Genomic DNA, 25,472 nt, shown 5'->3' with positions numbered 1-25,472 from the left:
CATATAATTTCATCTTTTATCAATATTTATTCTGGTACTTACTGTTAGAGTGATTTCTTCAAAAAAGGTTTTCAAAGGCAAAGACCAGTTTAAAGAAAAAAAAACACAAAACCTTTAAGGAGATAAATTCCAGTCCTGACTTAACTCCTTGCTATCACAGATCCAGGATCCCAATTGAGCACAGCAGAAGGCAGAAGTCTCCTCACTAGGTTTCTCTCACAAAGCCGAAAGGGAAACTGCTGTGTGTAACTGAGGAGCCCAAGAGAGTTTCTCCAGGCTGCTGCCTGAACAAGGCTCCCTGCGAGTGGGGCCCCTTGAGACTGGCTGGGTGTTGAGCGCAGCACACAAAAACACAGAGGCTCTGCATCTGAGACGCTATGGCACGGGACAAGTGGAGCCGATGGTTTTGCATGCAGCATACCATAAAGACAAAGGCTATCAAAATTACAAGGACACATCGCTTCTGCTGCTTGTAGCTGATGCACCTACAAACACTCAGTTTCACTCTCACAGTTATTCAAATCGTACACTCCTTGTGGGTCTGCAAATTTAAGTTGCAAGTCTCACACAGAAGAGATTTATTAAAAGCCTACTGGTGCATCTGACCATGACAAAAGGATAAAATAAAATAAAAAGAAAAGGAATGAAAAGCACTAAGCATTTCTGGACCTCAGATTGTCTGACCAGGATCCATCAGATGTGTTTGATTTCCACTGACCGCTGCCTCCCAAAAATGTGGTCAAAATGTGCTGCACACCAGGGGTGGGGGACAGGGTTGCACAAGTATCAGTGAGAGTCACTTATGCCATTAGTCAGAAACTGAAAATTGAAAGAACCACTTTGAATGATAACAGAATGCAAGAGCTCATCACTTCTTCCAACAGGAGGGCACATGAAGACCTTATTCCTAAGTACTGATCAGTCAGAACGTGTGCTGGGACAGAAAATTCCTGGACTCTGTTCACAACTCTTAAATAGCTTTGTGTCTGGACCTGGGCAAGTGGTTTCAATCTTCCGTGCTTTGGCAAAATAATAACAAGAATGCATACCTACCTCACAGAATAGAGGCTTCATCAATGTTTCTAGCTCACTCTCAGCTTCTTAAGTAAATAGTCCTGCAAAAGTACAGAGTATCATTATTTAGATTGTTTCCTTTAAAAAATTAAATTGTTTCCCTTTTTTTTTTTTTTTTTTTTTTTAATTTGGACCAGATAGGAACAATTGAGGATGGAAAATCAGCATGTCTGCCTGGTGGCTAGTCCCAGGCTCCTGCCTCACGCATACATGTACATATATATCACCGCATATTCCACAATACATACCGCTGCTCTATGAATAGTTTGCTAGGACAGAAGCCAAGCAATGCACATCTAAATCTGCATGCTGAACAAACAAAAACGTGGGTATTTTTAAGTTCAAAACTCCTTCCTAAGAACCTCACATGCTCCCAGCCCCACGGCCCTGGTGTGACTTGTCAGAGGCAGCTTTCTGAGGCGCGGTGGTGTCCTCTGAATCACTGCCATTACCCGAGAAAACCCCAGGAAGTGGTTTGAATGAGAAGCTGGACCCGACTTGCGTAGGTATCAGCTGATGTCAGAGTACACACAGCACAAAGCCATAACAATAAGGACATTGTGAAATTAGGAATAACCTTCTCTTATCTCCTGGAGTTTGGGAAATCATTTCTAACCCGGTGACTACAGGGCTTAGGAACAAGTCAAATGGTTAATTATTCACCATACACTTTGTAATCAATCCGTATTTCAGGCCAGATCCTTGTACGCCCATAATAACATGAAGATCTCCACGGAGGGAAACAACAGCATGAGCTTTTGGACCTCCTTCTGCAAAGCAATTCGTTTTTCCATAAACAGTTACTATTAAGCAAGGACAAAGCAACAAACCAGACAGCCATCTGTGTAAACCAATTTAAAAGCATGGTGATCTCATAAAATTTTTTGACCTAACACTCTTCATTTAACTTCTGTCACCCCGTTCTACCCCAGCAAATTCTGTATTTTAGCTGGCCCTTGGGCTTAGGCTGCGTTTCCACTTTAGGGAAAGCCACTCCTTGAAGGCAGGGTGACTTCAAACCTGTGAAAAGAGCAAGTCAGTGAAAATACCTTGGCATATATGGAAGTAGGACAACCTAACCAGCAGCCCACACTCCAGAGGGTGTTACCACCCTGTCTGTGCAATGCCTGCCAGCTGAGCTTCCTAGAAGTATGAGGTCAGGTGAGAGCAAGGATTCTGGCCACTGGCTCTAATGCAATTCCTGCTGAAGTGCGCTCCTTCTTATGAGCCAGAGAGAAGTCAGCAACAGCACTGAGCACAACCACGTTAGAAGAGACGATGATCTTGGTAGCCTTAGAGCAACATTCACAAATCTACACATACCACAGACATCCTATACACACTGAGCTGGCCACAGCATCTATGGAGTGCCCTAGCTCCTTAGGCTTGAATCTAATGAAGCTTTGGGCAAAACATACCAAACAAAACAAGTAAAATACCCAGGAGATGGCTGCAGGTAATTAATGTTCATGGCCACATGAGTGGAAATATGTGAACTGGTTTACAAAGGCACATAGAATACAAACATTTCAGTATAAAAGAAGGTAACGAAAAAAAATATGGATATTCTCTTACAATTTCCAAGTACCTGAACAACGCAACAGTCTATTAACTTGATTTAAGTGATAGAAGGAAGCATTCACTTCTCCAGTATACAAAGATGACTTTTCTAATCCACATAGTGCGGACATGGTTAAGAATTACTTCCCACAGCACCAGGGCTTGTTATATTCACTCTTTCTCCTCAGTGTGCAGTTTCAAACACTTATTACTTCACTGTTCCCCTTCCGCAATCGCTGATATTTGTGTGCCTGATAGCTGTGTTTGCTTTAAAGTAATAGCTGTGAGGCGAGGTAAGATGCCCTTCTGACCCACTGTGTAATTGTACAAGTGTTTGTGCAGCAATAACCCGTCATAGCCATAAAGCAGCATTTCTCTAATTGGCGCCTGCTGAACGCACCAGCACCCTCAGCAAACACTGTGGCTTTTTATTGGCAACCTCTCCAACTGCCTCACTCTCCTTAACACGGAATCTCCCTTCCATCATTAGAGAAGAACAGTCATGACAATACTATTTATTTCATATTGTGTGTCAGCAAATGCTGGTAAAGATTAGCTTTAAAAGATTGAGTAGTATCAACAGCTGTCTTGGGAATTCGTTAGGGAAAAGGGAACAGTTCTGACCTTTGAGTCTGTGTTTCGGAGCCTTTCTGATATGCTTCAGAACAAAAGTTCAAGCTGTGCCCCACTTTGCTTTGTCATACCTTGCTGCATATAAAGCAGAGGATGGGAATTTGGGAGAAGCCAGGCTGAGGCTGCTCTCCTTGCCTTCAGAGCTGCCACACCAACTGATGTTAGCATACGTGATGAGTTCTCCGCTTCCTTCCTTCATTCTTGTCTTTTCTCAGTTATCATTCTGAGCTTCTACCCAGCCATTTCCAACAGCTCTGCTGTTTGTTGCCACATTACATAAAAACTCAAAAATGGCTTAGAAAACACTAAAATATCTGCACTGTCTTGGCAAGCAGCTAAACGTGGGAGCAAATGCTACTTAAACAACTGAGCGCCTGCATTTTCTTACCAGCCCTGGAGATTTTGTGCCTTGTCCAGCAAGGCTGGAAGCAACACACAATGCTTTCTCACATATCTTGGACTTTCCATTTCTACTACACAGGCATCTTGTTATCAATTTTTATAGGGAGGGAAAATGGGAAAGGAAATTCCTGGAAAAGATTACAATTGTCAAACAAGCTCTTGATATCTTTTAAACAGCTGAAGCATTAATTTTTTGGCGGCACTGTCAAAAGTCTATGAGGGCTTCCTGGCTGCAGTGAAAGAAATAGTACATTTAGTTCAACTACAAGCTGTACTTTTTAAAAAATCCATATGAAAACAGACTCATCATTCACTTTTCTGTTACATGGTTTTGACCTGCAGTTTCAATACTATTTTTGTGAGACCATGCATTCTCAAGAATCACAGCTTAAAACTAATGCTTCAATAAACTCTTGTTTATATTATAGTCAAAGTAGAACAAAATAAAGCTACAAATGACATTTTTATATGAAGTCAAGAAAAAGATTCATGTGTCTGAATACTTTAGTTACAGTATGGTAGGCATGATTATTATTTCCTGTAAAGCCAAAGTGTACTTTGAAGAATTGGAAAAGAGCAACTCTGGGAGTAGAGCATAGAGATCACTGAGGCCTCTGAAGAGTAGATATTGAGTGTACATAGCAATATAATTTTAATGCAAATCTCCCATAGAGTATTATGGGAATTCTACCACAGAACAATGGCCAGAAATGGCCATGAAAAATCTGTTTGGACTCATCAAAATATCACCACATTGTATTTCTGCAGATGTCTCCCTTTTTGGTGAAGAGACAAAAAATAACTGGAAGATGGTTTGCAACGAGACAGGAAAGAGAATGACCTTTTTTAAAAGTGATCACAGAAATTAGATCGTAAAGGAAACAGCCAAAGTCTATTAGATCATCTCATATCCAAATAAGAAAAATCCACGTGGTGTGTTCTACAGTGGTTCACCCATGTCGTTTTGAGTTTCTCAAACTCATCAGCTCTTCTGGTTTCCATCAGGAGAACGGGCCTTTACCATAATGGCTTTTTCCTGGTACTTGAGCTAATACTTCTTTTGCTCATTTGCAGCTGTTTATTCCTTTACACCTCTTTGAGATTGCTATACCCTTTAAGGTGGTAATGCCTTCAAAACTTTTAATACTACATCTAATCTAATAATAATAAAGGTAGAAAATGATAAACTAGCAGCAGTGAACAATCTTCTGATTTGCAGCTCTGCTCCATCTGTAACCAGCAGCAAATTTCTAGTGGAAAGAGAAGAGAGCTCTTGGTCAAGAATCAAGAGCGTGAAAAAACCCTATCATCGTAACTGAGAGAAAAGCTACATTTCATCAGTACGTGACCTGAGCTTTACGGCAAATGGAGATCTGCTTTACTCAACATGATGCTCTACAATTTAGTTATGCTAAACAAAACTCGTTACTCCTACTTCTCCCTGCACATTGGTCAAAGGGGGCTTAATGAGCTTTGCGTCTCCCAGTTACTATAACCCCATCTCTTTCTCATTCCCAAATTACAGATTTCCACCTTTCAGATTTCTGATTGGCTTTTGTATATGGAAATTGAAGTCCCTGGAGGAGGCAAGGGGTTTCATGCTGCGGGCTGACATTTGACCTCCCAGTGCAGGGACAGCAGATGGCAGGACCTCACAGAATGACTTCTGTCACCTCTTTCCCACAAACACAGTCACAAAGGTACATAGAGGAGAATATCTCTTCAGAAATGTACATTCACTTCACTGATTAAAAGTATAAATACCTACAGAAAAAGAAAGGCTTCACAGAGTCCATTCACTATGGAACAAGTTTGTGAAAACAAAGTGACTATCTGAAAAGGGATTTCATTTTTTTATATAGTCAAAATTCGCAATTGGCAATTGCAACTGGGTAGCAATTGGCTTGAGAAGAAGAAAGGCTAGACAAGTTTCCGGGAAACTCCTCAATGTTAAAGGCCAGTCAGTAAAAAGACAAAGTCAAGATATGAATCTACAGACACTGGGCAAACTCCTCAGCAGTCTTGAATTAGTTCCTTGTACTGCACTCCTGTTATTAGTGATTCATAGTACCCAGTAAACTTCTCACCACAATGAGATTTCTGAAGTACCCATGCACTGTCCTGACTTCACCAAGGCTCCAGAGGATGTCAGTGTGGGGTATTTCTCACCTCTTTTACCTCTTGTTTTCAAGTCAGCCACAATTCCCTGTGAAGGGTCAGGGTCTGCCTCAGGAAGATTTCAACCTGGACTGGAAGGGAACAGGGTCCCTTTACCCAGAGTAACTCTGTCCCTAACCCATCGCCGCCTGGGGATTCACGTGTGGCTGGAGCAGTGTCGGGCTCCAGCCAGGCTGAGTCACAGGCAGAACACAGCTTACAGAGCGATGCGAGGTCCTGCATGAAAAATGCTCACTTTGTGGCACTAGAGAGAAATACCTCCATGAGCAAAATCACTCCAGGAATTACAGAGCTGTGCACATACAGGAAACAAAACAGGAGACAAAGAAAAGACATTGCCATGGCTTTTAGGAGTTGCTGTCAGGCTATCAACATAAAGAAGGTGCCTTTCCCCTCTGTCACGTACAAACTTCACTTGCACCATCTTCATTCTTTCTTCTACTCATTCAAAAGAATGTGTGCATTCTTTCCAAACTAATTATATTCCAGGGCAACATTTAAAAGTCTGTCAAGTTCCTGACAGCCTGGTTCTGGATCTCAAGCAGTTTTAGGAAAGTCGCCGGCTACATGCAGGAAGAAGGACATTGCAGGTGGGCAGAGGGCACTCACAAACAAAGCATGCAGGAAGCACTGGAGCATTATCTGAGCCCATTAATTTCCACTATTATACAGACTTATCATATATATATATATATATATATCATATATATGGAAGGCTATTCATTGATTTTATCAATTGGATTAAAAAGATTAAATGAAAAAAATGAAATATCAATAACTACATTTTTCACCTTTCTAACTTTTCTTTATGCATTATTTTCCTTGCAATATTTCACTGCATTGCTTTTCTTTCTCTTAGCTCTTCATTACTCCACTCACTACAAACATCAACAGTGTTTTTGAATGTCTCCTTATTTTTCCCTGCAGTCAAAGTAACATCTAAATGAGGCAATGGCTAACCCATGTTTCCTTCATAATGCCTGAAAAATCAAGAAACAAAACCCAAAATAAACTGAAGAAACTATCCAAGTTCCTCCCCACACAAGTTGACTAAAACTGGAATTTCTTTGCATCTAGGAACTGGTTCCATTGTTTTAATGGGACTTTATGGAAACAGAAAGACCTTCTTGAGAGATCAAGTATTTTTTACCATAATAAGATGATTTTCAACTAACACAATCCAAAGACACTATGTTCCCTGAACCAGTGAGATTGCTGCTTTGCCTCATATTTCAGAATACTTTTACAGTGTTCAGTCAGCTTGCTGTAGCAACTCTTCTCCAAGGGCAATGTATTTGGTAAGGTCCAAGCAGCACTGCTTGCTCCATGCAGTCACTCTTCATGCAAAATCCTCCTGTCAGAAAGGAGGGTCATGAGCAAGGCCAGCCTTGCATTAATTTTGTGGCTCTTTCCATCCATGGGCTGCCTCTTTACTGTCAGGAGAATTTAGGCACCAAGAGTCCAAACAATACAAAACGACAAAGATACCGACAGGTGTTGGTGTAGCATGACCCTCATCATGTATCAGACACCTTAACAGTTGTAAAGAGCGTGCAGTCACAGATGTAATAGGCAGGAGAGAAGCAAGCTTTATTTCATCTTTTACTTTGACCGATGCATTCATAAACATTCACATTCTCACTGCATCTGGTCCAGTTTCCATTTTAGCCCCAAAAATGTGGCAATACTTTGAAAGGTGGCCATTGAATGGGCAAAGGCTCTTCCAGTTAGTGTTGTGCCAGTGGAGCTGTGTGCCTGCACTGAGTCACCTAAGTCAACAGGGCGTGGGTGCACAGCCTAGGCACCTGCCTGGCATGAGCTCACCTCAGGGCCATTACCTCAGGTCACCATGTGTACCCAACAATGTCTCCATCACAGCACACAGAGAGGCACTGCTGAGCACCACCACACATCAGTGTAGACTTCACCGCGCAGCCCAGCACACAGCACCAGGAGCTGGCAGGCAACCTGTGAATGCTTCTTCCTAGCAAGCTACAACCTGGTCTGAACAATTTCAAATGACTGGGTCATTTGTCTTTCTTGAAATTTGGGGATACTGAGGTTTTGCATAAGCACTCTAAGTGGAAGCTGCCCAAAAATATTATCACTAATTTAATGCACAATCCTCACAGAAATGGGAGAAAGGAGGTCACTTTTAGCCAAAAGATGCTAATGTATGGCTGTCTATAATGATTCATAGAAAGCTGTGGCAAAGAATATCTATAACAACATCATCTGGTTACCAAGCTTTACATTTTCTAAGCACACTACTTTAGGAAGAATCAATGAATTGCAATGCAAATGAGACAAGATTCATCATGCTTTTTGTACTTAACCTTTTACAGATTTTGAATTATATAACCAGTTTGCCTTGAATCCCAAGGTCTTACTGAAGTGACAGCAAAAAAATACTATACAGAGGCAAAGGAAGAGTATACTCATAAATCATGGTTCACTGAAAACCTTTATATTCCCTCCTCTCCCTTGATTTTCCGAGTCTCTTTTTAAGCACCGCTTCTCTTCCTACAACTTCAGTTGAATGCAGCTGTTAGCAAACGCTCATCAGCCAGAGGGAAGATTAGGAAACTCAATTCAGACCCAGTGCCTATCTTGTACGAGAGGCATCTGCCTGCAAGGAATGGTCAGGTATGCATAAGCTGTGTCCCACAGAGCGAGGGCATCCACGCTACAGAAGAACATACTCTGATTTTACAGGCAGCTTTATAGAAGTGCTGCATCAACAAATGCACAGCCCTCGATTAAGTGGCTCCTACAGGAAGCCTGGTTTCATTCATTAACTACAGCTGCTGGGGCAGTGCGTGGGGAGGAGGTAACACACAGACAAGTTAAAATACACTTCCCATTTTCCCTCTGAAAGTTTTTAAGTCTCAGCTCCTTGCACAACAGACATAGTGCACCTGGGTGAGAAACAATAGCAGGCACTGAGACACGTGAGAGCAGCGTGAGGCTCTGAAAGCACAGGCTATGCAGAGGGCCACCTGCCAACAGGAAGAAGCGGTGAGGAGGAATTTTGATCCAGTCACTATCCTCCCTCAGCCAAGCAATGCCATGTGGTAAACAACACTGGGGGCTTTTGAATCGTCCATCACACTGAGAGCATCCCTATCTGTCAGTTTTATTCTCTGGTTGCCAGGAAGACTGGAGGGACTTCTGAGCTAGAGTTCACAAAGAGCTGATCTTGTATTTCCCATCACAGCTGTACTGAAAGCACCAAGAAATTGAAGGAGAAAAAGAAGAAATTGCAAAGTGCCTCACTCTGGGACTGGCTCAAGCTGCAGAATTCATCACAGGTAGCACTCACAGAGATCTCACACCTGTCTCGCAGCCTCATTTCCCATGTCACATTTCAACAGAAAAGCAGAGGGGAAGGAGAAACAGAGATAACTTCTGTCTGCATTCCTCCTCTTCACAACGTGACTTAACAGCAGGAAACAAACTGCGACCACATGCTCAGCAGGTCACTGGGGCAGGTGCAGCTTAACCTTAAACCCACATCGCCTGCCACACCTTGAGATTTAAGGCAGTCAGCCCCGTGATGAAGCCCCCGACCTTTTTGCATTAATAGCACTGCCGCGCTGCAGCCCGGCTTCCAGCACTGCAGCCCAGCTTCTCCGCGCTTCCCTCTGCGGGGCTGCAAGCCGCAGCAGCGTCACCCCCCGAAGCAGCACTGCCCCCAGCCTGGAGCAGCATCACCACCCAGCCCCGGAGCACCGTAGCAGCCCTGCTTCTCCCTCCCCGCCTCGGCCCCAAGCAGTGCCGGGGCAGTACCTGCATCGCCCAGCACGGGCAGCCCGTACCTCCCGTCATCGAAGGGATTTAACAGCGCCGAGATTCCTGTTGTCCATTATTTGAGGTCACAGATAAATGCCCAAGTGCGGCCGCGACTCCCATCAATCATAAGTCACTTGCTGATAGAGTGTATGGTAGGAGACCTACTGATGTAAGCTAGTCACCAGAGAAAATACCCACTGATGACGCATATCCAGGCACAAAAATAGTTACAGGGCCCCCAAAGGGATTATTCAACAGCCTACATTTAGATATTCTTACAAGAGACCCGCAGTCAATTTGCTGCCATTAGATGGCTGGGGAACGCTGAAGTTTAAGTTTCCTCAGCAGACATAACCACAAATAGCTGGTTTAAATAAGCTCCTGCAATTACAAGCTGTTTTGTAAATTTTAACACAGCATTATAGGGATTAAGCCTAAACAGAACCACTGGCTATAAACTGTTGTATAGCCTTCGTTTTTACTACCTACCAATTTCTTCAGCATATTTACTGATTCCTCCAGTATATTAACCCACAATGAAAACAATTTAAAATTAATTTGCAAATGCTCCGATTAGGTCCCTTGTGCTACCCCAGAGCAATGTTTGCTTTCAGTACAAGCACTCACACATGTGAAGTGGGGCCGGATTTTTGGTGGCACTTCAATGCTACCTCCATCACCTTCTTTGTAAAATACTTTTGGCTCAATTTTTACCCCTCTAGAGCACTTGCCTCTTATCTATGCCAAAAAAAAAGGTCTGATTAATTAATCTTTCTTGCATAAATCACAATCACATGCAGGTGAGATAATGACAACGTGCAAAACCACGCACCTACTGCGAGCACGGACTGGAAAGAAGATGCCCAGATGCTCCTTCTCACATAAAGTATTCTACAGTTCTGCATAACTGGACTTTTAAGCATTACTCCCTAGTTAAAAGCACCGTCCTCCAAATTAACCAACCAAGTGACAATCCCACAGCAGTCCTGTCCCTTCAGCGGTGTTAGGATACTGCATGTGCCCTCACAGCAAACAAACTCAGCTAGGATGTAACTGAGCTTACCCCAATGACTGATGGTACAATACTTACTGCACAATTCTGGCAATAGTAAAATCCGTATTTTTAATTGGCTCACTTGAACATCTACGTTCCTTTGCAGAAGTGCTTATGGTTCTTAGGAGTTTAAAAGTTAATGACTTTCTATTGCATATTTAAAAGCTAAATATAGGAAAGTATTCTGTGACTCCAGTGACTACTTCATTGACATACTTCTGGAAAGCATTACTTAGCCAAACAAACACTCCAGGATCTTTAGTGTTTACCCTGCAAAGCGGGGGAAAGAAATGTCCCAGGCTACCAACTCCTCCCTCACTTTCTTCATCTATGATAGCATTATTACATAAAAACAACTCCAGACATTATTTTTAGTCCAAGCGCTTTGCATAGCCCTCACGTTTCCCTCACGCATATATATGTGCACGTGGTCTAATTTAACAGTACTGAGCAGACGCATCTAGCGGCGTCCCAGGGTGCCTCAGCCCTGCACCTCCTGCCTGTTCCAGCACACACCACAGGCACATTGCAACCTGGAGAGCCTCAGCACATGCAGACCAGCAGCTTTCAAATGGCTGGGAAGCCCCAGCATCCAGTGCAGGGAAGCTCAGTCTCCTGCTGGCATGCAGAAGGGGTTAATCCCAGCAGGCACCCATCTGGAGGATCCCGGTGCTGTGTCTCCAAGACCCGGTCAATACTCATTAAGGGGAAGCAATCCATACTTCCAAGGGGTTGTCTGAACAAGGAACAGTCAGAAGCATTTGTTCCTGTATAACAGGCATATTACTCCATTCAAGAAAGGAATTTTCAGCATGGTTTACCTGTTTGTTTTTTCATTTTTTGTTTGTTTGTTTTTTAAAGAACTGTCAGTTCTGTCAGTCCCGATACAGTAGACCTAGTACGAGGCTGGGTTGTGCAAGTGCTTCTGGAAGCCAACAGGCTTTGCAAAAGCCCTGTGTTCCTGAAACAAAAAGGAACCCAGCAAACCTTGTACAGGATAGTATGAATGGGAGACATGACGGATGGGCAGCGATGGTGCTCTCTTTGGGGTGGAAGGGGATACGGAAAAGTAAGGGTCTGGCAGGAACAGTGCTGAATGCTCCAAGCAGTAACAATGTAGTGTTTTTCAATTCAGGGAAACAAAAATGAAGAAAGGTACAGGACAGAAGGGGAATCACGATGGTAACTGTCATTACCTAGCTAAATAAGTGTAAATGAATGAAGAGGTGCCCTGGTGTAGCAATACTTCCTGATGGTTTTCTGAATTGAAGCACCTGGAGTCCTAAGCAGATGAATTCTCTCTCGCCGACCAAGAGAATTCCATTAGGAATACATATTAACGGGCTGTAAGGATATTGTTTGCTAAAAATAAGGACTATCAGCTTTCCAAGAAGACAATAAAAGAACATCCCATATTAGCAAATTCTTTTTAAAAAGAAGTTTCTACAACTTGTGAAGCAAGAAGCAATCCCGGAATAGATGTTTGGCTTACTGAGGACAGAACAGTGTGGAGCACTGGAGTCACTGTGTCATACAACATTAGACAAACCAGGACACTGATGTCAGGAACATAAAAATAGTTATGCTATTCTCCTTTTGCCTGCACATCATTTCTTAGGGCTTTTCTTCTAATGCTAGCATTGGCAAAACAGGTAATATTGATTATAGTTGAAAAGTTAAATTAAAATATTATAGAAACAGTCTGCTACATAATTATTTATTTTTCCATATTAAAGTATGAATCAGACATCTCCCTGTGCATGCAAACACTGCCAATGGTAAGTAATAACTGGTGGAGAAGGTGGTGGATGGAAGTGAGTTTATTTTTGATATTTAACACACAAAAAAATTTACATTTTTATTTTCTGGAAATAAGTATACTTATAGTTAAATGTCCAATTATTACTACCTAGGTAACAGTTCACCCTGGTTCTATTTGGTAGCACTTCTAGTGGTAAAGAACAGCTCTTATGCCAAAGTTTTAAAGCAAATCAAACCATCAGACTAAGGAAGTTGAGTCTTACACACCTGGAACCTGGATTCTGAAACCAGTGCTTGATGGCAAAAGGCATGTGCAGCTGCAACAAAGTGATCTGAGGATTCTTCATTTCTCTGTGTTCATACTGGGTCCATTCCATATCTAGCTCATTCACAGCTGAGTGACTGTAAGTTGAGGATGGTGTACTTTCCTTGTTCCAAGATATTAACTAAAAATATGTCAAAGATCCATTCTTCACCAAAATTCTTAAAATGATTTTTTAGAATACAGTAATGAAAAATAATACAGCTGCAGTAGTCTCATGAGTCTGCTTGCATCATATGTATGCCACTAGGCTTTAAGGGACCAAATAAAGTCAGACATGAAACTCGATGGGTTTATTCTAGTGCAAAGTAACTAGAATAATACTTAGGAGTTACAGTAAAGTCTTTTATTTCTTGGCAAAAATAACAATGACTGCAAACAAACTGTGCTGAAATCACATCCATTTCAGATTGAAGTCTCATTTTAAATTTGCACAAACAAGCTTTGATTGCTCACAGGTGCTGACAATAAAAACCCGATTCTGAGCATATACCTACTGTAATTCTGTCTGGAAAGGAAAAGCACAGACTGACTTGGGATTACAGAAAGCAGGAAATAGGGAAAGGCAGCAGAGGGAAGACGTCCTTCACCATGCTCATCCCAGCATCCACCTACAACAATGTAACACAGGATTGGAACTCGAACAGCCTCATGCTCACGAAGACCTGCTGAGAACACTTCCTGTATTCCATACAGTCAAGTGTTATAATTAAAAAACTGGCACAAACCAACTTAAGACTTCTCGAAATCTAAGACCTGTTGCTCCGGCCTTGCCAATGCCTCTGTCTGAAGCAAAGAGAAGAGCTGCTCACTCAAGGCCAAAGCTGCTCCAGATGCTGCTGGTGACAGCTTCTGCTCAGCTGAAAAAGTGAAATTAAAATATTGCAGGAAGGGCAGAGGGAAGGCAGGGAATATCCCGACACCACATGCACAGGATGCCTCCTCACGGGGCTGAGGGGGAATGGGCCCTGTTGGCAGTGAATGCAATGCAGTGCTGACTGAGCCCAGCTGCTGAGCTGTGCCTGGTACGTCAAAACTGCCCATTTCTCATGTTTTTCAAGACATTTCTTCATTTTGTCCTTTATCACAGACTATGTAACTTAAAAGCATGAAAGGTTTCCACTGCAAGATTTTTTTCTTATTACTCAGTAATTGGGAAAGAAGACGAGCATCAGACCCAGAATGCATTCTTCCAAAAAATCAAATTTATTGATAAAAGCACAACCACAAGTTCTCATTGCTTTGCTTTCTTTTCTTCTAAACCAACACATGACCTAAAAACTTGTAGAGACTCCCCCATGTCAAACAACAGTTTGTCTCTTAAGTTACACTCAAATTCCTCTCTTCCTGGGACTCCCTTGAATCACCAGCAGTCACTGTTACCTTTGAAACATGTGGAACTAAGGAGCAACATCACCATGCCTATTTAGCCTAAAAAGAGGAGGACTTCTTTCTTTGGAGTGAAATCGTCTGGGTTGCTCGTGTTTATAGTGCACTCATAAATTTGACTCTTCTCTCATCAACGTATCCTTTTGTTATGAAAAGTTCAGAAGTTCAGTTAGCAACAACCTGATTTCTTAACTTGCTGCACAAGCCTCTCGACTACTTCCTTAAGAAACTAGAGAACTACAAAGCATGCCAGTACACAAAGCACATTCAATACTATTAGCCACTGTTAATAAGCTTAAACAAAAATGCCAACATACTCTTATTCATGATTTTATTTATTTAGAGTAAGCACAAGAAGCCTATCTGCGAGCAGTGGGATTACCTCCAAGACACCTCCTGCTGTGGTGCTGCCCATCTCACTGTGCCACTGTGGCCACTCCTCATTAAATAAATAATTAGCCCCACAAGACCTCACTGAGTGCCAGCCATGAGCACTAGGATGGGTGACAATAAATCCCTGCTGACAGTGTCCATGCTCCACCATGGAATGCCAGGAGAAAGATGGTTCCTCTACAGTGACTGCTTTGCACAACCATTCAATACAGTTTAATTGATCCCTACTACAGCACAAGTTAAAAAAAAAAAAAAACACCACTCAATTTCTATGTATTTTCAAAGATTATTTCACATTCTGTTGATTACCTTCTTCCTATATAAGGATCACTTTTTGCATCAGTTGTGCAGCTTCTTGTACAGAATCATCTACCTTCCTTTTTTTAATTTATGGAGAAGTCCTCTTCGTTCTCTCTTCTAGTTGACTCTAATCTATTCTCCAAAGACAGCACTAGGACTGCAATTATCCCCCACTTTGACTTCCACCATAGACCCATCAGCTTCACCAGCCAGACTCAGGTTATTTCCTTCTCTGGCAATTTACTCTTATCAGTACACACAAAACCAGCTTTTAATGTTTAACATATACTGTACCATACTGCTATTTAGGCATCTTCATAACCACAGGAAAAAGAAAATGAGATTGTGCCGAGATATCGATCCATTGTAAGATCCCACCAATTGATGTTAGGAAGTGACTTTAGCACCTGACAGCATTACAAACATCAGCAAATTTCCATGAGCAATCACAAGTATCTCAATTACCTGAGCACTGTCTCAGCTAGCAAAAGGACAGCCTGACCTACCTCACGGTCAATGACTTCCCAAGCACTAACCATCTTAAAAAAAAATCTACGCAGAGAAAGCCACCTCGGGCTTCAGCTGCTGTTCCTCAGGCTTCCAGAGAATGTGGATTTTCCTGCAAAGCTTGGCAGCCAGTATGTGACACTCCTGATGTAAAAACATGACAATATTTAAAGAAAAGGACAATAACCTTTGTGGGGCTGCCTCACTGAGAAATAATAAAAGAAACACATTCCTCTCTGCATACAATTTACCTCAAGGTGCAAGTTCTCCCCCGTATTCCACAGCTCTTAAAACTCTGTCTGACCACCTACTTCTTTTGGCCAGTTGACCCAGGAAAGCAGAAGAGCAATGATGGTGGTTGCAGGAAGGAAGGGGGGAACGGCACGTGGGCTAGCCCCGTTTTGTGCATGAGGCCATGGCGCGCCATGGAACCTGCCCTGCCATGGAGAGAAAGAGGAGGGAAGAGCACATGGACAGAAAGAGTTTTAGCCTCCTAGCACAGTCAGCTCCCCTGAACTTCATCCCTCCTCTTGTTCCCCAGATTCCAAAAATAATCTAAACAAAGGCAAGAACTGCAAAGGCAGGGAGCCTTAAAAGAGCTGCAGTTCAAAAATAAAAAGAGGTGGTAGGGGAACTGAATAAAAAGACACGTTCCTTTTGGAAAAGAACAGTGACATCTTTCAGTTTGGTGGCCCATCAGCATGGATGTAGGTCAGTACCACGATGTGAGACCCAGGGCTGGTGCAGGAGGTAGAGCATGGGTGGGGACCGAGCACTGCAGCTCCCCCAGGGTCTGTGCTGGCGTGATGCTGCCTTGGCCCCAGCCAATGGCTTCCATCACTTTGTATGCCTGCTATCAGAAGACGCTTGACATTTTCCCATATAAGTAAAGAGCCTTAATGTGAAAAACATCTAATGACTAAGAATAGAGTCAGCAGTGAACATTTGCACCCAAAGAACTCAGTTCCTCCCACATTACAGCAACCTCCCAGAAAACTGACTGCAAACAAATCAACAAACAACTAGTGTATCTATCAAAAATAATTGTTTTGATGCTGGAAAAGGCTCACAAAGCCTGCAACAAACACCGAGGGTTAAATCTGATACCTAACTGTTGGACTGATGGCCAAGGCGAGGGAAAAGGAAAGAGTTCCTTATGTCATGCAGCTGTGGTTGCCCATATCACAAGGCATCCCTGCAAAGGGTGGCTTTTGTCTAACAGCTGAGAAGTAAACTCAGTTGCTGACTGGCTGAGAGATTTTGTTTTTCAAGAACATCAACAACCACACTTAAACCTTGAACTGGCTTTGATTTCAGCTGACTCATCATTGTGTGACAGCACCCAAAGTCCACGTTCTATTTTTTGATCCTGTTTTTCACCACTGATCAAAATAAGCAAGTATTAGCACTGAAGTTATAATAGAAAATACCATTAAGGTTCCCAGGTAAGCTCAGATCTCCATTCGTTTCCCATAAATACATCCATCTGACCACAAGTACTACCGCACACTGCAGAATATTTCAAGCACCACTGTCCAGTGACTGCCATTTCCTCTCAGGGCAGAAGAAGCCAATGATTGGGAAACAGAAAGCAGAAATGGCAGAAATGATTTGGAGCTTTGGGTAGGGTTTAAATCTCATAATGTTTCATCTTTTTCTTCTTTCACACTTCAGCAATGATTTTCAAATGGCATAGCTAGTGGTGCTGATGGACTTGTTCCACAGCAATCTTCTTCAGCCTTCTACCATGATGGAAGCCACCACAAGCTGAGAAAACATCCCCAGCAGACGATGGCACTGAGCAGGCCAACCCAAACCTCCTTAAGAGAAGCTTCAAAGCAGCTGAAGGAGAGGCATTTTTTCAGGGAGCAAAGCTGAGCAGAGTGGGAAGGAGGCAGCTTCACACAGACTTAGCTGCTTTTCCCAGCGGAGCAGAGATTGAGAAGGAAAAACACAAGCCTCTCAACTTCTTCAGCTTGCCACAAAGGAGGGATGTATTTTTCAGAAGGATCTGGTGAGTCTTACACTGAACTTAGCTCAAGTGACATGAAAAGTTAATGGTTAGGAACAAAGTAGGTGGAGAGGAGGAGGAGGAAAGAAGACTTTTGCTACTTGAAGTAGATTTCATTCAAAAGCCACTTTTCACAGCCAGAACTAAAATTTCCATTCAGCTATTTGTTTCTGGTAGCCTAGATAGCTTACACAAGTGAAAGAAGAGGGACATAGAGGGAGGCCTTATATCTGCCTGCCTAACAGCAGCTCAGACAAATAAGAAGACAACCAGACACATCTTTCTGGCCACCAGCCTTTGAAGACAGGATAGGCAGTTTTTCTGTTTGGTGGCAGGTGCTCCACTACACTGCTCTCCAAGGAGGGAGGTGGCAGCAGTCCAGGCCCTGCAGAGAGAGACAGAAAGAAGCAAACGTTGCAGATGGAGTGATATGCCTCCAGCTCCAGCCAGGGGACCTGCAGCAGCCTCCCCACATGGCCCTGCTGCTCCCTGCCATCCCAAAGCTTCCTCATGAAGAATGGCACAGCCCCTTCCTGCAACAAACTTAGCAGTCACTACTTAAAATTGGCTGGGCCGATACATCAAATCATTCCATATATTTTATACGCGTTTTCTGTTTGCATCAGTTTGAATTCTCCTCCTTTGCAACTCTGATGACCTCTCCCACTTCATGTACTGTAATTTTCTTGCTCCCTTTTGTCCATGTTTCATCTGAAAATGACTTTTTTCCTCAAGCACATCAAAGCATTCTCTCCTTCCTGCCCTATGTTCTTCCCAGCCCCCTGCTGTTCTCTGCTGGCCCTTCTGCCCTTGCTCCCTTGCTGTTTCCTCACTCATCTCTCTTCCTGCCCTTGATTTCTCTCCTCCCTCTTTTCCTTCTTTGAAGTTTCTCAGTGCTTTCTCTCCATCCTTCCTGTCACACTGACTGAGGTGCTCCTCCAAGAGGTGCTCCCCAGAGCACCTGGCCTGCCCAGAGGCTGCATGGGGTTGGACACGGACACACAGATGCCCCCACAGTGCTGTCTGCTGGAATGAACGCTGCTCTTCATTTGGGGTCCCGTGTCATTTGAGAAGCATGCATCAATTGTACAGCCACATATTCAATGAGCTACACCTGTTTTTTGAAAGCAAGAACTGCAAGGACAAGCAGCACCAGCACATAGCTGTGGCTCCCACTGCTGAGGTCTCCTAGAAGCCGCTGTGTACACGCAACACCTCCTTGCTCTGTGGTTCTGCTGCCCAAGGGTGGAAATCAGCCCTCTGCAGAGTGCCAGCACAGTGCCACTTAATCATTTCCTTATGTCCTCAGAAAGGATTTACTGGGGTTGTGCTGCACTCCTGAAGGCAAGCTTTCCCCTTCAGTGAAAGAAAGTCTTGTTTTTAATAAAAAAATTTCCTGTTGTGATCAAATAAAAAAAAAAGAGAGAGATACAGATAACAGAGAGATGAATTTATTCCTCCTGGCACAGCAACAGGAAACAGCCAACCAGCCTCCAACTGCAGCACTGTGTTCTCACTGCAGTCACACAGAGAAATCTCAACGAAATCTACAGGCCAGACCCACTGATAATTCTGGCTGCTTTGCCTGTTTCAGCAATGCAAAGCAGCTGTAAAACCAGTTCAACTTGCCCATTTCTGTCAGCCTTCCCATGCCACCTTAGCCCTGCTGCTCACCTCAGCCCTCAGTTCTTCCCCGGCCCCTCACCCACTTGCTCCACAGGGGGACTCAGGCTCTGTCCAGGTGGTGCATTACTGAGGCCAGGCTGCAAACCCAAGTGACTGGCAGAACAAAATACTCTGTTTCCTTGTACTTGTATATTTCTTTGGATGCCGGGAAACAGAGCTCAGTCATGTTTCCTGCTCCTCAGACTGGAGAAACTGGAGGTGGGTGTAAAGAAAGGCAAAAAGAGGGCTGATCAAAAAGAGCAAGAAAAATAACGATAAAAAAAAAAAAACCCAAACACTGCTTCACTCTGGTCTATAAAGCAGTACATCTTGGAAAAAAAATAATCCTCCCTGCAACCAAGTCCTCCTCTCCAGCGATACACAATAGTACCAAAAATTAACAGCATTTTCTTGCAACTTTCAAGTGCTGCTGCACTTAATAGTCTTAGGAAAAAAATATTACCAATAAACAATTGCTTCATTTGCTTTTTGTCTGAGAAAAAAACACGTATAGAAAGGATTGGAGACAATTTGGGGAGACGGACGATTTTCTATGAACAAAGCCTTCAATTAGTAAATGGGAGATATTCAGCATGTTTTATTCTTTCCATCTCAGTAACAGCCCCTAACTCTGAATGCATTAATACATACACCTTAAGCACCATTGGACTCCTCGTGTTGCCATGGAAGTGAAATCTTTGCAGTTTAGATGGTGATGTACGCCAGGAAGCGTACTGTTCTTACACTTCCTATAAGAGAAGCAAAAAATCACTGCATAGCATTAACTCCCTTAGCATTTAAGGCATTCAGTGTCTTTCTCATCTGCTCATCTTCACATAGCATTTGCTTTTTCTATCTCACCACATGCAAATGTAACATATTTGAGATAGCTATTCTTGTCTTTATGAAGTCAATAGCTCACACACTGAGCACACTGCAGAAGGTCCGCAAGGTGATGGACTTTCCCCTTTTAATAGGAGGCTGTTTGCAGGCAAGTAGCAGCTGAGATGAGAGCTGGAGAAAGTGAAATACATGTGGAATAGAACAGTGTGCTCTATATCGAGGTAGCATTTTAGTAGATTTTGGAAACCTAGTTAACATATGTACTGCTAGTGCTCTTGACACTCATTTGGAATGTTCTCTTGCACCCTGTGAGTGCTTGTCCAGACAACCAAATCATAGCACAAGGCTCCTGCAACAGCCGCCAGCTCTTCCTACACCTCTGTTTCCTAATTGAGGTTCGTGGGCTTCCAGGGGTGAGCAATGTGTTGAGCACTTCTTTACAGGAAAAATAAGTCAGTACAACTCTATGCTATCTAAGGATTCAGCCTACAATGATTACCTTCAGCAGATCTGAGGGTTTTGCCAAAGCTTCTGAAAATGGCTGTACGCACATTGCAAATACATCAATTTTCAAGTACGAAGCAAAAACAAGGTAGGCAAATATCCAATTTTCTTTTAAAAGGTTACCACAATAAGTAAATAAATAGCAATTTGTGTATATAAACACTGGATCAGTACCTGTAGAAACAGCTCGAAGCCAGTCCATGAGCTGAAGCCAGCCTGAGGCTTTTACCTCCAAAGTTAAATATTTGCATAGCATTAAGCTGAAAATTAAAGCATTTGCTGAAGAAACTTGCTGACTTGCACATAGGGAAGAAAAAGAGGGAATTTAGCTTCCCTACACATAGGAACAGATTCTTTGGATGCCTTCCCCATCGCATGAATTCCTGGACAGCACAAGGAAGGACAGACTACCAGCCTGGGAATTCCCCCTTCACTTTCCGGAGGATTTGTGTGCGCCTTGGACAGGAAGGCAGAAACCCAGGTAGCTGCTTTATGAAGAAGCCCTTTGTTTCTCATTCCTCATCCCTTGACCACCTGGTAAGGCTCCTTCCCAGCAAAGAAGGGCCCCATTCACCACACCTCCACCCGGCAGTCCCCACATCCCGGTGCCATAAGCCACCTCTTTCTTGTCCGCAGTTCCTGGGGCTGAGCTGGCCGGCCTGCGGCGAGTGCTTCCTGCAGCTTGCTACCCCCAGGGACGTGGGGCTGTGCCTAGCCATAAGGAGGCTTTCTGAAGTAGGTTTAGCCCCCGTGCCAGCACGAGGCACAAAAGCACTGTTGTGTTGTCTGTAGCACTCTTACAAACTGCATGGTGAGGTTTCTCCAGCACCCTCAGGTCCCCTCCACTCCTCTCCACAGATGGAAGGAACATGCTGAGGAGTACTGCCAAAGCACAGCTCCCTCCTTCCCTTCACTGGCAATGACTTTCTGCCCATCCTACTGCTGCTGCCTTCACCTCTGGTTTAAGTCGAGCTCTCACCACCGGTTTCCTTGTTACAGGAAAACGTATATTGTGCAATGATGAAAGGCCAGTGCAATGTCAAGAGCATTAAAAAGACTCCGGGGACTGATTAGGGTCAAAAGGGAAAGGATTTATGACGGTTAATAAAGTTAAATCTCTCAGAGTTCTGCTTATCCTTTCCAATTTCAGGTAAACAGATCTTATAAGAAAAGTTATTAAAATGTAGGAAGTTATTTCTGTCCCCTTTGAAAGAATTCCCTGATAGGGAAACCTGTGCTCTGCCCAGAGGCACCAGGCCAGGAATGAGCCCAGCTCACCCACGCAGCTGAGCTGACACTGAGGAGGTGAAAAACTGGGGAGCTCTGTCCCACCAGCACGTGAAGAGCCACCAGCCAAGAGCGAGGCTCCTGCCCAGCGCTCCCAGCTTGGCTCCCCACACACCTTCCACTGGATGACACAACGGACTTCACTCCACATCGCTACTGAGACTTGTTTTAGAACACTTTATAACCTAATGTGCCCCAAATCAACATGATTTTACAAGATGTTAATGATTTTCCACACTGGGATAATGATACAGAGAGAGCAAAGGGAAGAGGAGGGCCGGATTATTTAAGATACTGGGAACTGTGTATCAATATCTAAATTACACACACTTTACCACATCATATGTTTTCATTTTCTTACCACTTAATCATCATAAATGTGCTACATATGTCCTTTCCATTTTCTCACTCTTTTACTCTACCACATCCAATTTAATTTCCTGTGAAGGTCTGTAATCTTTTACAACGTACCTGTCTTAGAAGCCTCTCTGCAATAAGCAGAGCCCAGTCCCTCAGAAGGCCTATCTTTTATGGGCTGTGCTCCTGCAGATTAGTTTCCTGTTGCAAGGCTGTATGAGAACTAGCCAAAGATGAAAACCAAAAAACACACAAAAGGAAAAACAAACAGAAAAAAAACCTTCACATCATTCTGATTTCTACATTCAACAAGGGAAATTTCATTTTGATCTGGGTAGAGGTAATTACCTCTTATAATAAGTTCTCTCAAGGTGCGAGACATAGCACCCCTTGTTCTCAGCTCATCAGAAGCAGAGTAGGGAGGTGTCTGCTTCCTCTCTGTTCCCAGCAAACACACAGATCTGCAAGCAGTCACTGCTTTGGCAACCACACCTCCCCACCAGCCTGTCTGTCAGAGAGCCCTTCTCCCAGTGATATGCGACCTTCCACCAAAAAAACAACCAAAAATGTCAACCAAAACACATCCATTCTACTTTGGAAAAGGTACCTGTGGCAGCAGGAAGCCAGCCTAGTTGGCCTACCAGCTCCTCTCCAGACCTCTGCCCATACAGAATGCAAAACTCTATTTCTTCAAACTAGTATTACTTTACAAACGCTCCCACAAACACCAAAATGACTTACTTACAAAAATATATATGTCCACTGACAATTTTGAATACTTAAAAGTGAGTCAACTCAGAAGAAACAAGAGCAATAGAAATCATCATTCCTGTGCCCGTCCTGAAAAGGTTCTTAGATATGGTTAGTACAGGAGATATCAAAGCAAACATGTAGAAAAAGTCTGTAAAGTATGGTATTATTGTACTTGACATGCATGGGTGGCCATACAGATGCACCAGCAGCCCTTTCAGTGTAAGCACGATCAATGCTTTCTCACTCAATCTCCAGGATCTTCCTTGCTGGCAGAACCAGAGCAAGCCAGATCTGGTCACTTCTTCATTATTCAGAACAGAAATTATCTGAGTTGTGAATGGCTCTCCCAAAACACATCAAATTGTTTAATGAAGCATGAGTTTCCTCTCCCCACTCCCCATAAGACTTCTGTCTTGCTTTTCATCTCTTACATCACTGACGTGAACAGCAAATCAGCCACACATCTGATAAACATCTTCAAAATTATATGTAAAAACACAGCACGTTGAATACAGATAATTGCTTTTGGAGCAAATGTTCATCTCTCCTCAACAATTTATAACCTTTGAAGCTACACATGGACTTCCGTTGAACCCTCTCCTATGTTATTTCAGCAATCCTTTCCTTGTAATTTTGTTTCATGTTTATATTTTTAACACTTGATCTCAAAAAAAGTGGCTATCAGTTAAAAAAGAAATCCCCACAGAGAACATTACTTAAAAGTCTCAGATGGCACATGCAGTACAGTTCAACTCCCATCAGCATGAAGAAACATTTTCCTACCAGCTTCAGTGGGAGTTGGACTGGAACCATAAATCAGAAGATGCTCCATGCTGATGGTTATGTGGTACACTACAAACTACTCCTGAACATAAAGCACTCATGTAGCAGTTCTCATAAACCAGTACCCAAATCAGAAGAGGAAGAAAGACATGCCAGATAGCAGTGAATTTAAATTTTTGGTCTTGTAGGCTAGAAATTAAATAATCTCCTTTCACAAGATGAGGATCTTAGTCTTTACTTCCTTGTACAGCATAAGAAAAAAAGATTCAATATATGGATTTAATTCCTACAGAAATCTTATTCAAAGATTGTATGATGTAAAGCTAAACAGCAAGGGAATAACTGCCATCATCTGGCTGAATTTGGTAAAATTGAGTTATTTTGCACTTCTTTAGGGAGTAACTGTGTGTGAAATTAATCTAATTTAGATTGACCAGAAACTGAAAATGGAATGAAGTAGAAAAGCAATTAAAGACCTTTCCTAATCACAAAAGCAGTAATGCTTTAAATGCAGCAATACAGTTGAGATACAGGACCCTTCATGCCAATACCACCACTGCTTCCTGCTCAAAGAAGAGAATAGCAGGCTGCATATCTGCACAACATTGTTTACCAGTATAACTCCATCCAAAAAAAAAAAAAAGTAGGTAGAAGGTTTGTAACAACATCTGTAGTTGAAATACATTTTCAAGATAGTATTTGCAGTTAAAACATTTCACCATTCTGCATATGGACCAGGCCTAGCAGATAAACATCTGCTGGAATGACTCACTGTAATTTATTATACATGTGGCTTAACATTTACTTCAATGGCTTTTAGCACCTTCATGTTATTGTTACTGTGCTGCTCCAGCCAGCAGTGGTTAATGTAAGATGCAGAAGTTCACATACCATATATTTATGAATAACTGGTTTCCAGAGATGTGGCAGTGATAACATTGTCATCGTACGATTCAGGGTAGCTTGCTGTAGGTCACATATCAGGAGAGGGTCCCACCTGAAAACAACAAATCCAGATATTTTTCATCGTACTCATAGCTTTACTTCAAGTTTTACTACCGCATTTATGCTCTTTGACAGAGTTAACAGCAACCATGCTCTTCAAGGAAAAGATTCCTGCTGTCTCCAAACTGTTCTGGCCACTGCTCCAGGTCAGATTTCAGGCACACTATCAAGGCAATCAAGGCAGTAACAACAAGTTTTCATTGTCAATGCATAAGATGTAACTCTTTGGTGGACAGATTTTATTACAACTTTTCCATTTGTCAGGACTCAACAAGCAGGCAATACTTTTCACCAGTGCATTAGCAGCTTGGCTCAACCTTTCCCCCCCCCTCCTCCTTTTTCTAATTGAAAATCTCCAGCTTCAAAGATGCAGCGTTGGAGCTCCTGCATAAACTATTTTCTTTCCATCAAAAGAGTTGCTTTCCTATTGGTGACTACAGTCATATTATTTATAATAATTTGACCATGTAAAACCACTTGATAAGTGGGCCTGTTGTTCAATATTTTGATAAATGCAGATATGGAAAATGAGATTGTACTAGCAGCTTTGTTTCCTATGAAAAGATACATGGCAGAAAACAAACCAACTTTCCAGTTTGAGAACTAAAAAAGCTTTTTCCTACTAAAACTAATGGCAAAACCATAACTGATGGAAACAAACAGGTTCAGGAAACCTTAAAGTCTACAGCACTAAATAAATGAAAATTTACTTGGACCATATATCTCAAGTGAGATTAAGGCAAGAATTAAGAAACTCTTTTTTTTTTTTTTTTTTTAAACTTTTATTAACTAGCCCTACAGTGCACAAGGATATATAGAATCATAGAATTAGCTAGGTTGGAAAAGACCTAGATCACCTAGTCCAACCATCCACCTACCACCAATAACCCCACTAAACC

General features: G+C 42.7%; 1 protein-coding gene across 8 annotated transcripts in view; it reads right to left on the bottom strand.

The window, feature by feature from the left end:
* The window catches only part of HIVEP2 (human immunodeficiency virus type I enhancer binding protein 2), a 133,377-nt gene that overhangs the window by 80,391 nt on the left and 27,514 nt on the right, over nt 1-25,472 (bottom strand). For 2 of the 8 annotated variants that reach the window (XM_021389525.1, XM_021389524.1), the window contains exons 2-3: nt 24,460-24,565; nt 1,054-1,115 (exon numbers count right to left, since the gene is read on the bottom strand). The gene's annotated coding sequence lies outside the window, so the exon portion shown is untranslated. Of the gene's footprint in view, nt 1-1,053; nt 1,116-9,636; nt 9,800-24,459; nt 25,280-25,472 lie in introns of those variants that run through there. The other 6 variants (XM_021389527.1, XM_021389531.1, XM_021389526.1 and 3 more) reach the window with 4 other exon arrangements.

Source organism: Numida meleagris, chromosome 3 (assembly GCF_002078875.1).
Source record: "Numida meleagris isolate 19003 breed g44 Domestic line chromosome 3, NumMel1.0, whole genome shotgun sequence".
Lineage (NCBI taxonomy): Eukaryota > Metazoa > Chordata > Aves > Galliformes > Numididae > Numida > Numida meleagris.
The sequence above is the reverse complement of the archived record's forward strand: the minus strand, read 5'-3'. Positions and strand labels throughout refer to the sequence as shown.